This window comes from Salmo salar, chromosome 15 (genome assembly GCF_965601325.2).
Source record: "Salmo salar chromosome 15, fSalSal1, whole genome shotgun sequence".
Lineage (NCBI taxonomy): Eukaryota > Metazoa > Chordata > Actinopteri > Salmoniformes > Salmonidae > Salmo > Salmo salar.
This window is the reverse complement of record NC_138305.1, coordinates 87178843-87198696: the sequence shown is the minus strand read 5'-3', so window position 1 is coordinate 87198696 and position 19854 is coordinate 87178843. Positions and strand designations below refer to the sequence as shown.

Sequence of the window (19854 nt, the reverse complement as noted above, 5' to 3'; positions counted from 1 at the left end):
GGAGCCGAGGCTGGGGTCGGTGCCGGGGATAGGGCGGAGCCGAGGCTGGGGTCGGAGCCGAGGCTGGGGTCGGAGCAGAGGCTGGGGTCAGTGCCGGGGATAGGGCGGAGCCGAGGCTGGGGTCGGAGCCGAGGCTGGGGTCGGAGCCGAGGCTGGGGTCGGCGCAGAGGCTGGGGTCGGTGCCGGGGATAGGGCGGAGCCGAGGCTGGGGTCGGAGCCGAGGCTGGGGTTGGAGCCGAGGCTGGAGTTAGAGCCGAGGCTGGGGTTGGAGCCGAGGCTGGGGTTGGAGCCGAGGATAGGGCGGAGGGAAGGCCTGCACAGGGAGGAAGATTGTGAGCGTGCATTTCTGATGCTCTGATAATCACCTAGGCTAGGCTGGCAGGCAGGCTTCCTCTCCTGCCCTCACAGGCTCACAGGCCAGGGGAAACACACAGGACTCCCTTGGCTTGGCTGGGCTTTGTAGTGGTCAGTCTGCCATTTCTCATGTTATGCAATCCCGATAGTCTCCCTGTTTTCCTCTGCTAGGGACAGGCTAGCCATGCACAAGGACAGTCATAGACCTCCAGTCACTGGAATGACATGACATGGAGAGAGAAAGGGATGGCTATTGCATTATAGATGTAAGGGTAAATGGTTGTTGGGAGATATGTTCTCCTTTAAAGCAACGTTTAACAGTGCCTTGAAGCAGCTCTCATCTCACTGCGCCCAGCTCTCTGTCGTGGACGTGGGTGGGGTACTCGCTCTCTCTCTCTATCTCTCTCTCCCTTCCCTCTCTCTCCCTCCCCTCTCTTTCTCTCCCCCCCTCTCTCTCTCCCCTCTCCCCCCTCTCTCTCTCTCTCTCGCCCACCCCCCTCCCTCCATCAGATCCAGGCTGAGAAGGAGGATTAGTCTACCACAGCCGTGGAGAGGAGAAGAGAGCGGAGTAGTGGGGGCGTCTTCTCTCTGTGCTGGATGCTTGGCAGACAGTGAGCAGCCAGCTCTCTAGCTTGTATTAATGGTAATAACCGTGGCTATTCTAATGGCAGGCTGGGGGCAACCTGCTGAGGTAATGACGGCAGCATGTCTGACTGGTGCAGATGAAAAGATTACGCTCCCTCCTTCTGCTCTCTCCGACGAAAGTCCTCCATCAACACACTGCCAACATCCAGCTCATGCATTATTCACCTGGGCTGCGTCTGAAATGCCACCCTATTCCCTATGTAGTGCATAAGTAGTGGTCAAATGTAGTGCCGGTAGGGCATGTTGGACATGCCAAACATTTGAGTCTCAGCCATGTCCTCACCTTCTGTTATTTAATTGTGCTTGATAACAATCCCCGCCAATCAGAAACTCCTCTGCCTCACTCCAACATACAAACAATTAATGTCACTTTCTCTCCGAAACCACAATGACTTAAAGCACACACAGGTTGTGCCGACACCGGGATGAAATATCTATTTGGAACAGATGCAACAGAAATAGAGACAGGGACAGATGGAGAGAGAGACAGGGACAGATGGAGAGAGAGACAGGGACAGATGGAGAGAGAGACAGGGACAGATGGAGAGAGAGACAGGGACAGATGGAGAGAGAGACAGGGACAGATAGAGAGAGAGACAGGGACAGATGGAGAGAGAGACAGGGACAGATAAAGAGAGAGAGACTGGGACAGATGGAGAGAGAGACAGGGACAGATAGAGAGAGAGACAGGGACAGATGGAGAGAGAGACAGGGACAGATAAAGAGAGAGAGACTGGGACAGATGGAGAGAGAGACAGGGACAGATGGAGAGAGACAGGGACAGATGGAGAGAGACAGGGACAGATGGAGAGAGAGACAGGGACAGATGGAGAGAGAGAGACAGGGACAGATGGAGAGAGAGACAGGGACAGATGGAGAGAGAGACAGGGACAGATGGAGAGAGAGACAGGGACAGATGGAGAGAGAGACAGGGACAGATGGAGAGAGAGACAGGGACAGATGGAGAGAGAGACGGGGACAGATAGAGAGAGAGAGACAGGGACAGATGGAGAGAGAGAGATGAGAAGAGAGAGACAGGGACAGACAGACAGACCAGAATAAGGCTAGGCATGCAGCACACATGATGTCTCTCTTCTGCTCACCATGACTGAGTCACTATATGAGACTATGCATGATATGTAAATTAGATAAACTACATGATTGTCCTTTATTACCATCTGCTCTGGTGCTTGTGATCGATCAAGGGCATGTCATGGGGATATAACGCTGATTTTACAGAGGCCTCATGTTTCATAGAGCCAGACAGCCGCTCCAGTTCGTTAGCACGACCTTGGACTCTATTACTGTATTGATGATCAGAGCTCCGAGATTATTTTACACAAAGACATTTACACCCATAATGAAGTTCTTGACCACCATGTTAACTATCTGTCATGGATTCTGACAGGTTTTGTCACTTCCAGTTGGAACACAGAGTCATAATGGAGTCAGCTGAGAGAGAAGCGGCAGTTCAAACACTCACTGTTTCAGACAGAAGACTTGAGTGTTAGGTTGCTGCCTGCTTGTCATGTGCTGTTATGAGAGCCTTAATAATGTCACTACTAATGGCAGCTCCATACAGGCATTATGGCCGTATCAATTCCAAAATGGCCCCAAGTGGCCTGCTGATGATTTGAATAGCTCACTCCTCCTCCTCCTTTCCAGTGATTGGCCAGTCCGTTGTAGTTTAATGCAATGCTGGAAGTTTGAAAGTTACGGGTCACCTTCCGTGCCAGCTGCGGGCTCATTTCCAAAGCCATGTAATGTGCCCATAAAAACAACAGGTTTAGCATTCCTAATGAGCCTTTCAGCATGTCCTCAAAATACAGAAAAGAGCAAAATAGCAACAGCAGAACAAAATGGCCACCACCAGTAAAGCCTGTGTTCTTTGGAGGTGTGTAGAGCAGAGGCACGTCTTGGGCTGTGAAGGAGAAGCATTGCGATGCATAGCAGCATTCCCCTGCTCTGTGTGTATAAATAAGACTGTGTTTATTGTCTGGGCCAGGGAGAACATTTGAAGAAAAATGGCCTCCAATAACCAACAGCGAGGGGATGAGAAAAAAACCCAGCCTTAGATCCTCACACTGAGTGCATAATTGTGTTTATTAATATGTATCAACGTTGATGACTTTGGTGGGGGGTTGCAGGGCGGATGACATGTTATTGTCTTTGGGGGTGACACTGTCTTATGGTTCAAAGACTTTCCTCTGTGCCAAAGCTGCCCTATTGTTTTCAGCTCTATTGTCTCCCTCTAAACCTCATTACGGCTGGTATTTCTCTAGTACATACATCCCACATGAATGGATACTGTTAGAACGTTTCAAGGCCCTATGCTCACTGGTTATATGTTTTCAGCTCAAGCCCTCCTGTCTTTGGAATGCCAGTCAACCATAAACCCCAGCCCATTGCCAGGGTTAGGCAGCAGTACCATGGCATCCAAGGACAGGTCAACCATGAGGGTGTCTTGGGAAGTCGTCTCCCTCCCTTCCAGGCCATCCGATTATACAGACACATGGATGGACCAGGCCATCCGATTATACAGACACATGGATGGACCAGGCCATCCGATTATACAGACACATGGATGGACCAGGCCATCCGATTATACAGACACATGGATGGACCAGGCCATCCGATTATACAGACACATGGATGGACCAGGCCATCCGATTATACAGACACATGGATGGACCAGGCCATCCGATTATACAGACACATGGATGGACCAGGCCATCTGATTATACAGACACATGGATGGACCAGGCCATCCGATTATACAGACACATGGATGGACCAGGCCATCCGATTATACAGACACATGGATGGACCAGGCCATCCGATTATACAGACACATGGATGGACCAGGCCATCCGATTATACAGACACATGGATGGACCAGGCCATCCGATTATACAGACACATGGATGGACCAGGCCATCCGATTATACAGACACATGGATGGACCAGGCCATCAGGAGAAGATGAAGCTGTATTCTAAGACACATTGCTCCTCTGCTGATTATACAGACACACGGCTGCTGTACTAACTGGGAGAGATGAGAGCGCTAGCATCACTCATCCCAGTAAAGATTCTCTTACCCTGTTATTCAAATGAAGCTGCTGGCAGTGCTAGATGTGTGTGCATTGAGAAGAGACCGTGTGCAATCTATCCCACAACGAGATGCAATATCAAATCAATAACTCAGATAGTTAACTGGGTCGTAGGAAAAATGACCTCCCCCTCTCAACCTTTCACCGTCTGCAAAGTGTGTGTAGGTTGCAAATCTCCTAACGAGCCCAGGCTTTTTGTGCTCCAGATCTAATTGTGAGTGTAATTATTTATTGATGTGTGTTTGTGTGTGTGTGGTGTGTGTGTGTAGAGAGTGTGGGTGAGTAGGGGGCTGTTATCACTTCGAGCTATGGAGCTATTTACCAGCCGTGATGGTGAGTACAGCTGTATTTGTTGTTTCCTGTGGCGCTGTGCGATGAGATGGATCCAGAAAGCATTAGTCTACTTCATATTCAGCTGCAGCAGAGAGTGGAGACGCCAGGCAATAGGCCTGAGAGGACTATTCCCTGGGACACGGCTGGGAATATACAGTCCACTAGCATCACAATCTCAGCCTCTCTCCCCATTCTTCCTCCTTCCCACAAAACGAAACCAGTGGCGATGCTTTGGATTTAAAAGGCTGTCGTTTATGTAATGTTGGTTTGTCTGGAGTGGATGGAGCATGCTGAAGAGCTTGCGGCAGCCTCAAATGTTTGCTCTATCTGAAATTCAGAACATATTTTGGGTGAAGGGAGAATGTGGAGACTTGAAGGCTGTGTCATCTAGGCTTGGGCGGTATACAGTATATACCGCACACCGGGGTATTTGGAAATAGCCACACAATGATTTTTCAATACCATCAATACGTTTTTCACAAAATGAGAATATTTGTATCTACTTTTTAAATAAATACCTGCAGTGCAATAAAGCAGATTGCATTCTTCATTTCACCCGTCACATTATTTTACATTATGAAGCTTACCGTAGTATCCCAGCACACTTGAGCCAGTCACGTGTGTTTGTAAGTAGCACAACAGGAGAAAACAGGAGCAGGTGAGTCCAGATGTGTATTGACAGGGGTCACGTTTTATATTGAAAGTCAAGTGTTTTTTTGCTTCAATAGAGTGATCAGGGACGTGCGACTAGTTTTCCTTCAAAGAAAATACATTAGTGCAACACATTCAGCAGAAAACAGCTTCATTTCATCAGATGACAACAGAAGTGCAAAGCTATTTGGCTGGCAGCCACACAAGTAAATGAGCTTACAATGAAAAAGCAAGGTCTTTTTTTGCAAAAACAATGCATGGCCATCATATTTATAATGTTTAATCATAGAAAGTAAGTAGCCAGCTACATGAGAAACAAGATTCTGGCCTGAATGCCAAACGTCACGTCTGGAGGAAAACTGCCACCATCCCTACGGTGAAGCATGGTGGTGGCAGCATCATACTGTGGGGATGTTTTTCAGCGGCAGGGACTGGGAGACTGGTCAGGATTGAGGCAAAGATGAACGGAGCAAAGTACAGAGAGATCCTTGATGAAAACTCTGAAAGATCCAGAGCGCTCAGGACCTCAGACTGGGGCGAAGGTTTACCTTCCAACAGGACAACGACCCTAAGCACACAGCCAAGACAACACAGTAGTGGCTTCGTGACAAGTCTCTGAATGTCCTTGAGTGGCCCAGCCAGAGCCCAGACTTGAACTCGGTCAAACATCTCTGGAGAGACCTGAAAATAGCTGTGCAACAAGACTCCCCATCCAACCTGACAGAGCTTGAGAGGATCTGCAGAGATGAATGGGAAAAAATCCCCAAATTCAGGTGTGCCAATCTTGTAGCGTCATACCCAAGAAGACTCAGTGCTGTAATCGCTGCCAAAGGTGCTTCAACAAAGTACTGGATAAAGGGTCTGAATACTTATGTAAATGTGATATTTCTGGGGGGGGGTTTTCAGCGTGTTTTTGCTTTGTCATTATGGGGTATTTTGTGTAGATTGATGAGGCGAAAAAACTATTTAATCAATGTTAGAATAAGGCTGTAACGTAACAAAATGTGGAAAAGTCAAGGTGTCTGAATACTTTTTGAAGGAACTCTATATTTAGATTTTTAATGTTTACTCTAAATATGCGTTGTTGTACTATTGAAGGTCAAATACACTGCATTTCAAACAGTCAGAAAGAATCTAATGAATTCAGGGCTTGTGAAGTTATACCTAGGCTAAATATAAACAGAATCTAATGAATTCAGGGCTTGTGAAATTATACCTAGGCTAAATATAAAAATAATCTAATGAATTCAGGGCTTGTGAAGTTATACCTAGGCTAAATATAAGCCTTCAACAACCAGAAGACTCACTAATAATTTCATTATTTTATCAAAATAGTTTAACCTGCTTTTTTTTTTTTACAATAAATCACTGATCTGGCTTTCAAGTCTGTCTATGAAAATGCATAATGCTCATTCACTTATAATGACCATAGGCATGTTAGCCTGTCCACTTTTTTCAGATGTTGAAATCAAGTGGCCTACTGTATTTCTTAGAATGAGAACAAGTTGTGTTATTTACTCCCAAGCCATAAGACTGCTGAACAATTAATCAAATGGCCACCGGACTATTTACATTGACCCCCCCCCCCCCCCCCCCCCCCCCATTTGTTTTGTACACTGCTGCTCCTCGCTGTTTATTATCTATGCATAGTCACTTCACCTCTACCTACATTTACAAATTACCTCAACTAACCTGTACTCCCGCACACTGACTCGTTACCGGTACCCCCTGTATATAGCCTCGTTATTGTTATTTTATTGTGTTACTTTTATTCTTTTTTACTTTAGTTTATTTGGTAAATATTTTCTTAACTCTTCTTGAACTGCGCGGTTGGTGAATAAGCATTTTACGGCTAGGTCTACACTTGTTGTACTCGGCGCATGTGACAAATAAAGTTTGATTTGATTTATACTTATTGCACATTTATAAAAACAGACTGGACAGCTAGTATAACAAACAGTCTTTGGCTAAAATGCTGCTAGCGGTATGTGGTACCACAATGCCGCGAGCGACAAACTGAGCATTCCTTTTCCAGAGTCAATGTTCATTGATACTCTCGTTTTAGTAGTGTCTGCCATGCTCACCATTTGAGTAGTTGAGACATAATAAGGGTATCATTAGAGAAGTTTACTTGTCCTCTATTACAGTAAAATAATGTCTCAATGTGTTTTGGTGTCCGTATGACCGATTATGTTGGACCAAACCTCAAATTGTGAGTTGAAACCACTTGTCAGAAAGGAAGATCTACATCTTAATCATTTAGCAGACACTCTTATCCAGAGCGACTTACAGTAGTGAATGCATACATTTAATTTCGTACATTTTTTTTCTTCTCCGTACTGGTCCCCCGTGGGAATCAAACCCACAACCCTGGCGTTGCAAACACCATGCTCTACCATCTGAGCCACACGGGACCAGATCGCTCAACTTTGTTGACATGAGAGGCAGGGGGAGCGGCTTGGTGTGTGTGTGTGTGTGTGTGTGTGGTGTGTGTGTGTGTGTGTGTGTGTGTGTGTGTGTGTGTGTGTGTGTGTGTGTGTGTGTGTGTGTGTGTGTGTGTGTGTGTGTGTGTGTGTGTGTGTGTGTGTGTGTGTGTGTGTGTGTGTGTGTGTGTGTGTGTGTGTGTGTGTGTGTGTGTGTGTGTGTGTGTAAAAACCATAGAGGAAGAGGCGAAGTGAGAGGTTTCAGTCTCGCTAAAATCTGTCCAAATTAGGCCAATGCTTTTCTATGGGCTTATTTTGGGCCTAAGCTTGTTGCCTGCCTTCCCGCCTTTGGGACAACGACTCCCATTGTTACTGCGGACACATGCATCTCGTCATTATATACAGATCTCTGTTGTAAATGGGAAGGTGCATGCATACACATGGCATTTTACTGCGGTCATGAGCCATGACTGCCGGTGTGGCGGTATTACCATCACTGCAACAGCCCCAGTCAGTTATTAATGAAGATTACGGATTATAAATCTCAGAGACAAGGGTGCCAGGTAGCCTAGAGGTTAGAGTGTTCGGCCAGTAACCGAAAGGTTGCTGGATCAAATCCCCAAGCTGACGAGGTAAATATCTGCATCTGAACAAGGCAGTTAACCCACTGTTCCCCGGTAGCCATCATTGTAAATAAGAATTTCTTCTTAACTGACTTGCCTAGTGAAATAAAGGTTACATTTAAAAAAAAAAAGACTTTTTAAAAACAGAGGGAAGGGGGGTGTGCACATCTGAAAGCAGAGGACCTTAACAAGGCCAGAGTTTCCACTGGAGTATATTGCTTTGCTTATGGAAACAAATTGTTGTTCCATGGCTGATGTTATGTGAAATGCAACAGTCTGTTCCAAGATGGTTATGCAAACAGTATTTGTTTATGACCATTATTTTATTTGGCCAAGCCTTCCCCAGTCTCTGCCATGGCAGCCTCACAGTCATTATTCTCTCCAGTATAATACACAGTTTGTTATTTGGGGTTTAGAGGGAACTGACTCACCACATCCTCTCTGTCTCTGTTAGCATGAGGCTTCAGATTACGTCCCAAATGGCACCCTATTCCCTACATAGTGCATTACTTTTGACCAGATCCCTATGAACCCTGGTGAAAAGTAGTTTAATAAATAGGGAATAGGTTGGAATTTGGGACACAACCGCAGCCTGTGCTACACTATGTTGTAGGGAGCAGCAGTAGCAGCTAACTGTACTGCTCTGTTAGCATGTTACTCAGCTCTGACGCTTCAGCCTGAGCTGCTGTCGTACAGAACATACAGAGTGAGTAGCAGTAGCTCCCAGCTCTTGTCTTCTAGAGAGGCTTCACCCCAGTCCTTCACCCAGAGTGAAAAGGTGCATCCCTGATGAGCCCTGCCATCTCACTCCCCTCTCCCAGTTCCTCTGTTGTCATGGCATTGGGGTTGTGGGGCACTATGGGATGTGGAGGGCTTTTTGCTGGCGTGATGAATGGAGTTTAATGAACTCCCTCTCCTGAGCGTAAAGAGAGAGAGAGGGAGCCACAAATTTACATTTTTTGAGAACTCATTATGCCACAGCAGTTTGAAAACATCAACAGAGATTACAAGGGCTGTGGTGTGTGTGTGTGTGTGTGTGTGTGTGTGTGTGTGTGTGTGTGTGTGTGTGTGTGTGTGTGTGTTTGACCTCCTCTGCCACCATGCAACTCAGTCCAGGGAGGGCTTTAGTAATTAGATTAGAGTTGGCTGGGCGTTTTATTTCAGATTATACCGATTGTAATCCAAAGCATTTGCTTGGCCAACATGGTTAAAAGCGTCAACTATCTGTGCTGTATTACATGAAAACATGATGTTTGTTTGATGGTAGCCCAACAGACTCTGACACAGTAGTCTCCACAGCCCTATGACACATCCTCAGTGTTGAGTGGTCTCCACTAATTCCTTTGTTGTTTTTCATTATTATGGGCCTATTTGTTCTTGTCTGTCACTAGGTAGTTTAGTGTTATTATTATAACCCAGAAAACATTGCCACAGGGCATTCTGCTATGCACTTCACCATGCTCTCTCTAGACATCCAGGTGCAAAAAAACATCTACCCAAGGTGGCAACCAAGCTTCAGGCATCGTGACCTTTCATGTTTGGTTGATAGAGCCTGTTGCTAGGGAGAGGTGCGTTAGGAGCAGAATCTGTAGGGAACAGTCACATGTTGGCTTCCACTAATACCCTGGGACGCAGCAAAACACCATCAATACCCCTGAGCCCTGTCAAAACAACATACACACATGTAAACGTACATACATGTAGACACACACACACACACGCACAATCATACACACACTTTTATGTACATTCAGACTTCAGGGCTAAAGCTCAGACACATCAGTAGGATTGTGAAACGTTTGCCTGCCGACAGTACTTAGCACCTCTGAACAGAATTTCGGCAGTCAATCTATTTTGTGTTCACACAGCAAAGACCTTGGAAGTCGTCAGCAACTCAGCTTTGTTAAAAATACTCCAAACCAGAAGGTGGCAGTAGCGTTGTTTGGCAATGCAAATCCGTGCGTATTGCTTGTGGTCTAGATTCCAAGCTATCTGCACTAATGTTGCTATTTTGTAGAATGCCCTTGTTGATACTAGCCAAATGGCCACAGCTAGATAACTACCTAGAAAAATGATGAATAAACAATGTAATTCACTGTCCATAATCCCATACAGTCAGTACCAGCCAAATGTTTAGCTAGCTAGCGTTAGCATATTCGCTAGCTAGCACAATATAGCTAGCTAGCTAAGGACACTGCACTAACTCGCCAGTTAACACAGGCAGCTGTTTTATGGAAACTAGCTAATCCATTGTGATTACATTATATTGTCAGTACTAGCTACATTGGTTAGCTAGCTTGGAGGAAGTATTTAGTGTTGTGTGCAAAGCATCTGTGCACTTAGCAACAGTGAGGGAAAAAAGTATTTGATCCCCTGCTGATTTTGTACGTTTGCCCACTGAAAAAGAAATGATCAGTCTATAATGTTAATGGTAGGTTTATTTGAACAGTGAGAGACAGAATAACAACAACAAAAAATCCAGAAAAACGCATGTCAAAAATGTTATAAATTGATTTGCATTTTAATGAGGGAGTATTTGACCCCTCTGCAAAACATGACTTAGTACTTGGTGGCAAAACCCTGGCAATCACAGAGGTCAGACGTTTCTTGTAGTTGGCCACCAGGTTTGCACACATCTCAGGAGGGATTTTGTCCCACTCCTCTTTGCAGATCTTCTCCAAGTCATTAAGGTTTCGAGGCTGACGTTTGGCAAGTCGAACCTTCAGCTCCCTCCACAGATTTTCTATGGGATTAAGGTCTGGAGACTGGCTAGGCCACTCCAGGACCTTAATGTGCTTCTTCTTGAGCCACTCCTTTGTTGCCTTGGCCATGTATTTTCATTGTCATGCTGGAATACCCATCCACAACCCATTTTCAATGCCCTGGCTGAGGGAAGGAGGTTCTCACCCAAGATTTGACGATACATGGCCCCGTCCATCGTCCCTTTGATGCGGTGAAGTTGTCCTGTCCCCTTAGCAGAAAAACACCCCCAAAGCATAATGTTTCCACCTCCATGTTTGATGGTGGGGATGGTGTTCTTGGGGTCATAGGCAGCATTCCTCCTCCTCCAAACATGGCGAGTTGAGTTGATGCCAAAGAGCTCCATTTTGGTCTCATCTGACCACAACACTTTCACCCAGTTGTCCTCTGAATCATTCAGATGTTCATTGGCAAACTTCAGACGGGCATGTATATGTGCTTTCTTGAGCAGGGGGACCTTGCGGGTGCTGCAGGATTTCAGTCCTTCACGGCGTAGTGTGTTACCAATTGTTTTCTTGGTGACTATGGTCCCAGCTGCCTTGAGATCATTGACAAGATCCTCCCGTGTAGTTCTGGGCTGATTCCTCACCGTTCTCATGATCATTGCAACTCCACGAGGTGAGAACTTGCATGGAGCCCCAGGCCGAGGGAGATTGACAGTTCGTTTGTGTTTCTTCCATTTGCGAATAATCGCACCAACTGTTGTCACCTTCTCACCAAGCTGCTTGGTGATGGTCTTGTAGCCCATTCCATCCTTGTGTAGGTCTACAATCTTGTCCCTGACATCCTTGGAGAGTTCTTTGGTCTTGGCCATGGTGGAGTGTTTGGAATCTGATTGATTGATTGCTTCTGTGGACAGGTGTCTTTTATACAGTTAACAAACTGAGATTAGGAGCACTCCCTTTAAGAGTGTGCTCCTAATCTCAGCTCGTTACCTGTATAAAAGACACCTGGGAGCCAGAAATCTTTCTGATTGAGATAGGGTCAAATACTTATTTCCCTCATTAAAATGCAAATCAATTTATAACATTTGTTGTTATTCTGTCTCTCACTGTTCAAATAAACCTACCATTAAAATTATAGACTGATAATTTCTTTGTCAGTGGGCAAACGTACAAAATCAGCAGGGGATCAAATACTTTTTTCCCTCACTGTAGCTACCATCCCATAGCCTACATTTCATATGAAGTGTGACTGGCTCATCCATGGATGTACAGAGACAATGCCCTCTTTTTTCCTTTTTCTTTGTTGGCTCCCTCACGTGGGGGTTCGTGCTCTCTGATTGGCTGAAAGTCAAGTTGTTGGCCACTGACAAGCATTGCGAGTATACAAGTAGAATCGGTAGGTTGGTCGCTACTGGTTCGGCGCGCAGCAGGTACCATTTTTGTTCTAGCAAGAGAAGGAACGGCCTCCCACTTTGATAAGCACCTATCGGCAGTCTATCTGCAGTGAGATTCTCGGTGGGTTTCATGCTTTAGAGGGGAAAGTAGAACCCCAGATCTAGGTCAGTAATGTTCAAAAATGTACCTAAATTGTGTTTCCTACTCGACACATTAGGAGAGCGAGAGAGCACAGCTGCTTCCAATCCAATTGGAGGAGAAAAAGAGAGCACTCTGGTTCAATGGAAAGACTGTCTTGGCATGCAGAATACTCCTAGGATTTATAATAGTGCAGGGATACTATTGAGTTATCGTCATCTGAAGGGCACTAAACGACAGATGTTTTCATGTTAAACAGAACAGCCTAACCCTGTACGTACATACAGGTTCAGTAAGTTACTGTGAGATGATATGAATACAATTACACAAACACATTAAAGAGAAAATAAGGTTTGAGAACATTAAAGGAATTACTGTATTCCATTTTAAGGATTTGTGTGTTGTCTGTTTATCTACAGATTATTATGCGTGTGTGTCAGTTTGTGTGTGTGTGTGTGTGTGTGTGTGTGTAGACTTCTATATGTCTATGGTCAGTGCCAGATGTCTGTGTGTAGCCCAGTGTGTGTCAGGTTGTGTGTGTGTGTGTGTGTGTGTGTGTGTGTGTGTGTGTGTGTGTGTGTGTGTGTGTGTGTGTGTGTGGGTGTGTGTGTGTGTGTGTGTGTGTGTGTGCGTGTGTATAGACTTCTATATGTCTATGGTCAGTGTGTGTGTGTGTGTGTGTGTGTGTGTGTGTGTGTGTGTGTGTGTGTGTGTGTGTGTGTGTGTGTGTGTGTGTGTGTGTGTGTGTGTGTGTGTGTGTGTGTGTGTGTGTGTGTGTGTGTGCGCGCGTGTGTGTGTGTGTATAGACTTCTATATGTCTATGGTCAGTGCCAGATGTGTGTGTGTGTGTGTGTGTGTGTGTGTGTGTGTGTGTGTGTGTGTGTGTGTGTGTGGTGTGTGTGTGTGTGTGCGCGTGTGTGCGTGCGTGTGTGTGTGTGTGTGTGTATAGACTTCTATATGTCTATGGTCAGTGCCAGATGTCTGTGTGTAGCCCAGTGTGTGTCAGGTCGTGCGCGGGTCATGTGCAGCCTCATAATAGGCCTCTGTACTGGGGAGAGGAGGGCTGTGCAGGGCTGGGGAATGTAGCTGTGTTGTGTGGGGTCAGGAGAGAGGGGATCCCAACATCTGTCTCACAGCCTGGCCCTGCCTCACTGCCGCGCCGCACTATGGCCTTGACACACTGCCCGCTAATATACTAGCTAGCAGAACAGAGTACACACATAAACACACACAAACTGCACGCGGACACACATACTTACACACACACACACTCTGCTGGCAGCTGCATGTACACTGCTGTTTCTCTGTCTAGTCTGCCGGCGGTATCAGATAATGATATGGCATGGTCTGTATAAATAGATCCCATCTAATGAGAGGATACAGGTATCAAAGGCACTCCTACAGTATGTGGGAAGAGAGGGATATGAGATGTGTTCAGAAAAAAAGCGTTTACTGGTGTGGGCCTGTTAGATGTTGTTTAGGGAGAGACTTTATAGGAATACAAAATGGAAGAGAGGTAGGCAAGTCTAAGCTGCGAGCTCCAACAGTGTAGATCTGAAATATATACATATTTACACCTGTAAAAAGGGGAGGGGGTAGGTGCAGTGGTTGGTATTCAGCTTGATAGTTGTCCATTGGGGTGGGGGCTGTTGAGGGGGGAGGGTGTTTTTCCAAAGATGTGGGGCGGGGGGGCTATTCAGCAGGCTGATGGTCTGAGGGTAGAAGCTATTGGCCAGTATATTAGTTTTAGCCATGATGCTCCTGTACTGCCTGCATCTGAGTGATGGAAGTGGGGAAAACAGGCTGTGACTCAGGTGGCTGTGGTCCCTGATGATCTTCTTGGCCTTCCTGTGACACCTGGTGTTGTTGGTGTCCTCTAGGGCAGGCAGTGAGCACCCAATGGTGCATTAGGCTGAGCGTACCACCCTCTGTATTGCCTTGTGGTCAGCGGCAGTGGAGTTGCCGTACCAGGCTGTGATGCTGCCCGACGGTATGCTCTCGATGGTGCTCCTGGAGAACACTGTGAGGGCCCTCGAGGACAGGCCAAATTTTCTTCAGCTTCACGAGGTTAAAGAGTCCAAGTGATTTGACCATTTCAGCTCCTCGGAGATGTGTACGCTGAGGAAGTTGCCGTTTTTGACCGTCTCCATGCCAGCCCCGTTGATGAGGGTGGGAGCGTGCCCAGCCTTAGAAAAAGTAGAAACCTGCAATGTTTTGTAGGCGCAATTCATCAGCGCCATCTTAGCCAGTCTTCTTCTGGTCTGCATGTCTGGAGTCTCTGTGTTGGAAATATCTTTCCATGAATGTCAGAACAGTTTTTCATGAAATGCTTTGAAAATACTTTGAAAGGCTGGTCATGTCTTTCATCAACACCATCATCCCAGACCCACTCGGTACCGCCCCAACAGATCCACAGATGAGGCAATCTCTATTGCACTCCACACCGCCTTTTCCCACCTGGACAAAAGGAACAACTACAGTACCAGTCAAAACTTTGGACACACCTACTCAGTCAAGGGTTTTTCTTTATTTTTATTATTTTCTACTATGAAATAACACATATGGAATCATGTAGTAACCAAAAAAAGTGTTAAACAAATCAATATTTTTTTGTTTCTTTTTTATTTAACCAGGCAAGTCAGTTAAGAGCAAATTCTTATTTACAATGATGGCCTACCAAAAGGCCTCCTGCGGGGACAGGGGCTGGGATAAAAAAAAAATATATATATTCAAAGTAGACACCTTTGTCTTGATGACAGCTTTGCACACTCTTGGCATGTACGGGCTAGTACATCACTGGTGCCGAGTTTCCTGCCATCCAGGACCTCTATACCAGGCGGTGTAGTCCCTAAAAATGGTCAAAGACCCCAGCCACACAAGTCATAGACTGTTTACTCTGCTTCCGCACGGCAAGCGGTACCGGAGCACCAAGTATGGGACCAAAAGGCTCCTTAACAGCTTCTACCCTCACGCCATAAGACTGCTGAACAGTTAATCAAATGGCTACCCAGACTATTTTCATTGACCCCCTTTTTATTAGCCCAGAATCTCTTGCACCAGCTCTACGCAAACTCACTGGACTTTACCCACTACGCACAGGGGCGGAAATTCCGGGGGGGACGGGGGGGACACGACCCCCCCATCCTGGGAAAAATATGATTTGTCCCCCCCAATATATCACTGAAACATAACTATGTAATTTAAATAACATTAATAATACGCAATGAAAGCAATTGTGCTGATTATAGAGACTTAATAGCGCGATTTTAAGTTTCAAAAGATTGCGACCCCCCCACCCTTTTCCTCACAATGGTTTGATCCACTGGCAAGGTAACAGAGGGGTCGTGTCTCCTGTCTGAAAGGCACTCAATGAACGTAACTGACGTAAAGTTAATCCAGTCAATCGCGCACACACACTAGCTGAATATGCAGAGCTAGCTCGCAAATATTAACTATTAAGCTAGCTAGTACCTATTCCATTTATGTGGCCTCGTCAAAGATGGAATCTTTGCTATCGTCAATTTATTCCGAGATCAGCATGCAGATGATGTAAGTTAGTGCTTCAAAGTCCCTGTGATAAGGTTAGCGATAAACTGAAGTCCAAACTGAACAGAACTACACTCTTCTTCTACCATTGTCTTAAATATATTTAATGGTCTCGTTGCAAAAGCTAAATTGTCGCAAGGGAACTTTTATTTATTTATTTTATTTAACCCGGGTAGCAAAGATTATAGCAAACACCACTGAAACGGAATTGGTGCTCGCTTGCTTTGCAAATTCAGCTATTGTTGGAAGCCAGCCAATATGAAACAAATTACAAATTACAAATTAAAATTACAAAAGGTTGCAGCATATGTTGTGTAAATGGTGAACTCATACAGCTGTCAACTCTTGTCATTTTAATCCGTTTCACATTTGCTAGTTACCTTTTAGATCGAAGCCCAAATAGAATGATAAAAGATAAGATGATAGAAGCCCATCTCCTACTGTAAATAACCTACACACTGTGTGTGTGTGTGTAGCCAGCCAGCCAGGTAGAAAAATGGCAGAAAAATAAAAGACGGACATCAGAGTATTTTTCAGTACACCAAAACGCAAAGTAAGAACCCTAGTAGCCTAATATCTCAAAGACTAGTTGATAAAATGTTCATAAGAAAGAAATGAAATTCTAATGGAAATGTTTCACAATGATGTTATTAGGCAGAGCAGGCAACAGATGGCACACAGACAGCAGAGTTGGGGACAGATATGCAGGGACAGACTGGCAGAGACGGAGTCTCAGGTAAGTTTGTTGAGTCTTTGTTTGGCAACATTATGAAAGGTTCTCAATTTTTTTGACTTGTAAAATAGGAACATAATTGGAAAATGCCATGGATACCCCCACTCTCAACTTAAACTGGTGACTGAACTAAGATTTGTTAAAGGCAGTGGTATTGCTGTTGTGAGTAGTTGTGTAGTTTTGGGTACCGGTAGTTAGGAGTACAGCAAACACCTTATTTCTTTGGTTCCTCAATATACATTTACCATATTACAATGTAGGCTATGTGTTACAGCACTACTTTTGGTGTCCCCCTCAGGAATTGCTCTTGAGAAAATTTCATGTAATTGTCCCCCCCCAAAGTTGATATCAGATTTTCGCCCCTGACTACGCACACACACATGCACACAAACTCTTCACATACGCTGCCACTCCTCTGTTTATTATCTATCCTAGTCACTTTTACCCCTACCTACATGTACATATTACCTCAATTACCTAAACTAACTCTTACCCCTGCACATTGGCTCGGTACCTCTACTCCTTGTATATTGTCTCGTTATTGTATTGTGTTACTATTTCCGTTTACATTTTTTTGTTGTTGCTAATTTCTCTTACTTTTTAACTCTGTATTGTTGGGAAAGGGCTCGCACTGTGCTGTATTCAGCTGTATTAACCCACACCTATATCATCGCCCCCAAATCCCCCAACATGGCTGTAGCAGACACTGTCTGCTGGTAAACTACCAGGCCCGTGGTGACAGACAGACAGACAGACAGACAGACAGACAGACAGACAGACAGACAGACAGACAGACAGACAGACAGACAGACAGACAGACAGACAGACAGACAGACAGACAGACAGACAGACAGACAGACAGACAGACAGACAGACAGACAGACAGACAGACTAATGTTAGTGGGTCTATGTGTGTTTGCTGTAGATGAGCCCTGGGTGATTTGTGGCTCAGTTTATAATGCCAATGTGTCTCTGCCTCTCTCTCTCTCTCCCTCTCTCTCCTAGCAGGAAATGGCAGGGCTCACCAGCATCACAGTCCCTCCTCACTTACATTTGACCAAGTGCCGTTAAGAGCCAATTAGAAAGCCACCATTGGCTGGCCACAGGAAACAAAGGGCAAGCAGCATCGCACCGCTGTATCCAATACCACAAATCAAAATGAACTTGGCGGTCGGCCAGAAATGGGCTGTTTCCAGTGTCTGTGTATTCTGGTTCAGCAAGACTAGTATCTTTTCTTGGCTCTTCTCTCTAAGTAGTTTGTCCATCCAGCTTTGGCAGTAACATTTCATCTCTTTTTTTTGTCTTTCTACTGCACACACATGCGCACACACACACACACACACACACACACACATGCACACACAAACAAACTGCAAAACATTTATCTTTCTATTTATACCCACTCCCCTACAGTAAGTCTTGGAAGCTGTTGCATCAGTCTGGTCTCAGGGGCAGGCAGCATTCTCCCAGCTCTGTAGAGCTCACATGGGATGGAGGTACATTGTTTGTCAAAGCCTGGTCTCTGTGGAGCTTACACTAAAGCAGGGACAAATTAACCCATTACATTCTCTTTTGTCAAGTTGTGCTGTCTCTATTGATTGACCCATAGAGCTCCAGCGGAGTGGGAGATAGATAGGCAGATATGAAGGAGGTGGTCTGCTCTTTAGGATCAATCAGATGGTGTAGAGATAAGACTGTGTACACGTTCTGGGTAGTCTGTGCTTCAAGGGACGAGGCTGTCTGAACAGACCAGGAAATGATCAACCCACTCTCACTGGCTAGAACCAGTATCCTGTAATATACAACAGCAGTCCTTTATTTATTAAGCACCTCCATCATTTCTGCAATAACAACTTTATTGTATGTTCATGTCTTGGATTGTCTTTTATTCACTGTCTTTCCTCAAGGCTTTTTTTCCTTGACTTGAAGTTCAAATCCATTGTCTTGGCACTGCATTATTAAGAACATGCCTTTTACCAACTCTCTAGGAGAGTGGGATGGTTTTCCATTTAAAGTCATTCTACCAACTCTCTAGGAGAGTGGGATGGTTTTCCATTTAAAGTCATTCTACCAACTCTCTAGGAGAGTGGGATGGTTTTCCATTGAAAGTCATTCTACCAACTCTCTAGGAGAGTGGGATGGTTTTCCATTTAAAGTCATTCTACCAACTCTCTAGGAGAGTGGGATGGTTTTCCATTTAAAGTCATTTTACCAACTCTCTAGGAGAGTGGGATGGTTTTCCATTTAAAAGTCATTCTACCAACTCTCTAGGAGAGTGGGATGGTTTTCCATTTAAAGTCATTCTACCAACTCTCTAGGAGAGTGGGATGGTTTTCCATTGAAAGTCATTCTACCAACTCTCTAGGAGAGTGGGATGGTTTTCCATTTAAAGTCATTCTACCAACTCTCTAGGAGAGTGGGATGGTTTTCCATTTAAAGTCATTCTACCAACTCTCTAGGAGAGTGGGATGGTTTTCCATTTAAAAGTCATTCTACCAACTCTCTAGGAGAGTGGGATGGTTTTCCATTTAAAGTCATTTTACCAACTCTCTAGGAGAGTGGGATGGTTTTCCATTTAAAGTCATTTTACCAACTCTCTAGGAGAGTGGGATGGTTTTCCATTTAAAGTCATTTTACCAACTCTCTAGGAGAGTGGGATGGTTTTCCATTTAAAGTCATTCTACCAACTCTCTAGGAGAGTGGGATGGTTTTCCATTTAAAGTCATTTTACCAACTCTCTAGGAGAGTGGGATGGTTTTCCATTTAAAGTCATTTTACCAACTCTCTAGGAGAGTGGGATGGTTTTCCATTTAAAGTCATTTTACCAACTCTCTAGGAGAGTGGGATGGTTTTCCATTTAAAGTCATTCTACCAACTCTCTAGGAGAGTGGGATGGTTTTCCATTTAAAGTCATTCTACCAACTCTCTAGGAGAGTGGGATGGTTTTCCATTTAAAAGTCATTCTACCAACTCTCTAGGAGAGTGGGATGGTTTTCCATTTAAAGTCATTCTACCAACTCTCTAGGAGAGTGGGATGGTTTTCCATTTAAAGTCATTTTACCAACTCTCTAGGAGAGTGGGATGGTTTTCCATTTAAAGTCATTTTACCAACTCTCTAGGAGAGTGGGATGGTTTTCCATTTAAAGTCATTCTACCAACTCTCTAGGAGAGTGGGATGGTTTTCCATTTAAAGTCAT

At 45.0% G+C, this 19854-nt stretch overlaps 1 protein-coding gene across 2 annotated transcripts in view; it reads left to right on the top strand.

The window, feature by feature from the left end:
• Positions 1-19854, top strand: part of LOC106572368 (plexin-A1) — a 269721-nt gene that overhangs the window by 33803 nt on the left and 216064 nt on the right. The gene's annotated exons all lie outside the window — the stretch shown is intronic.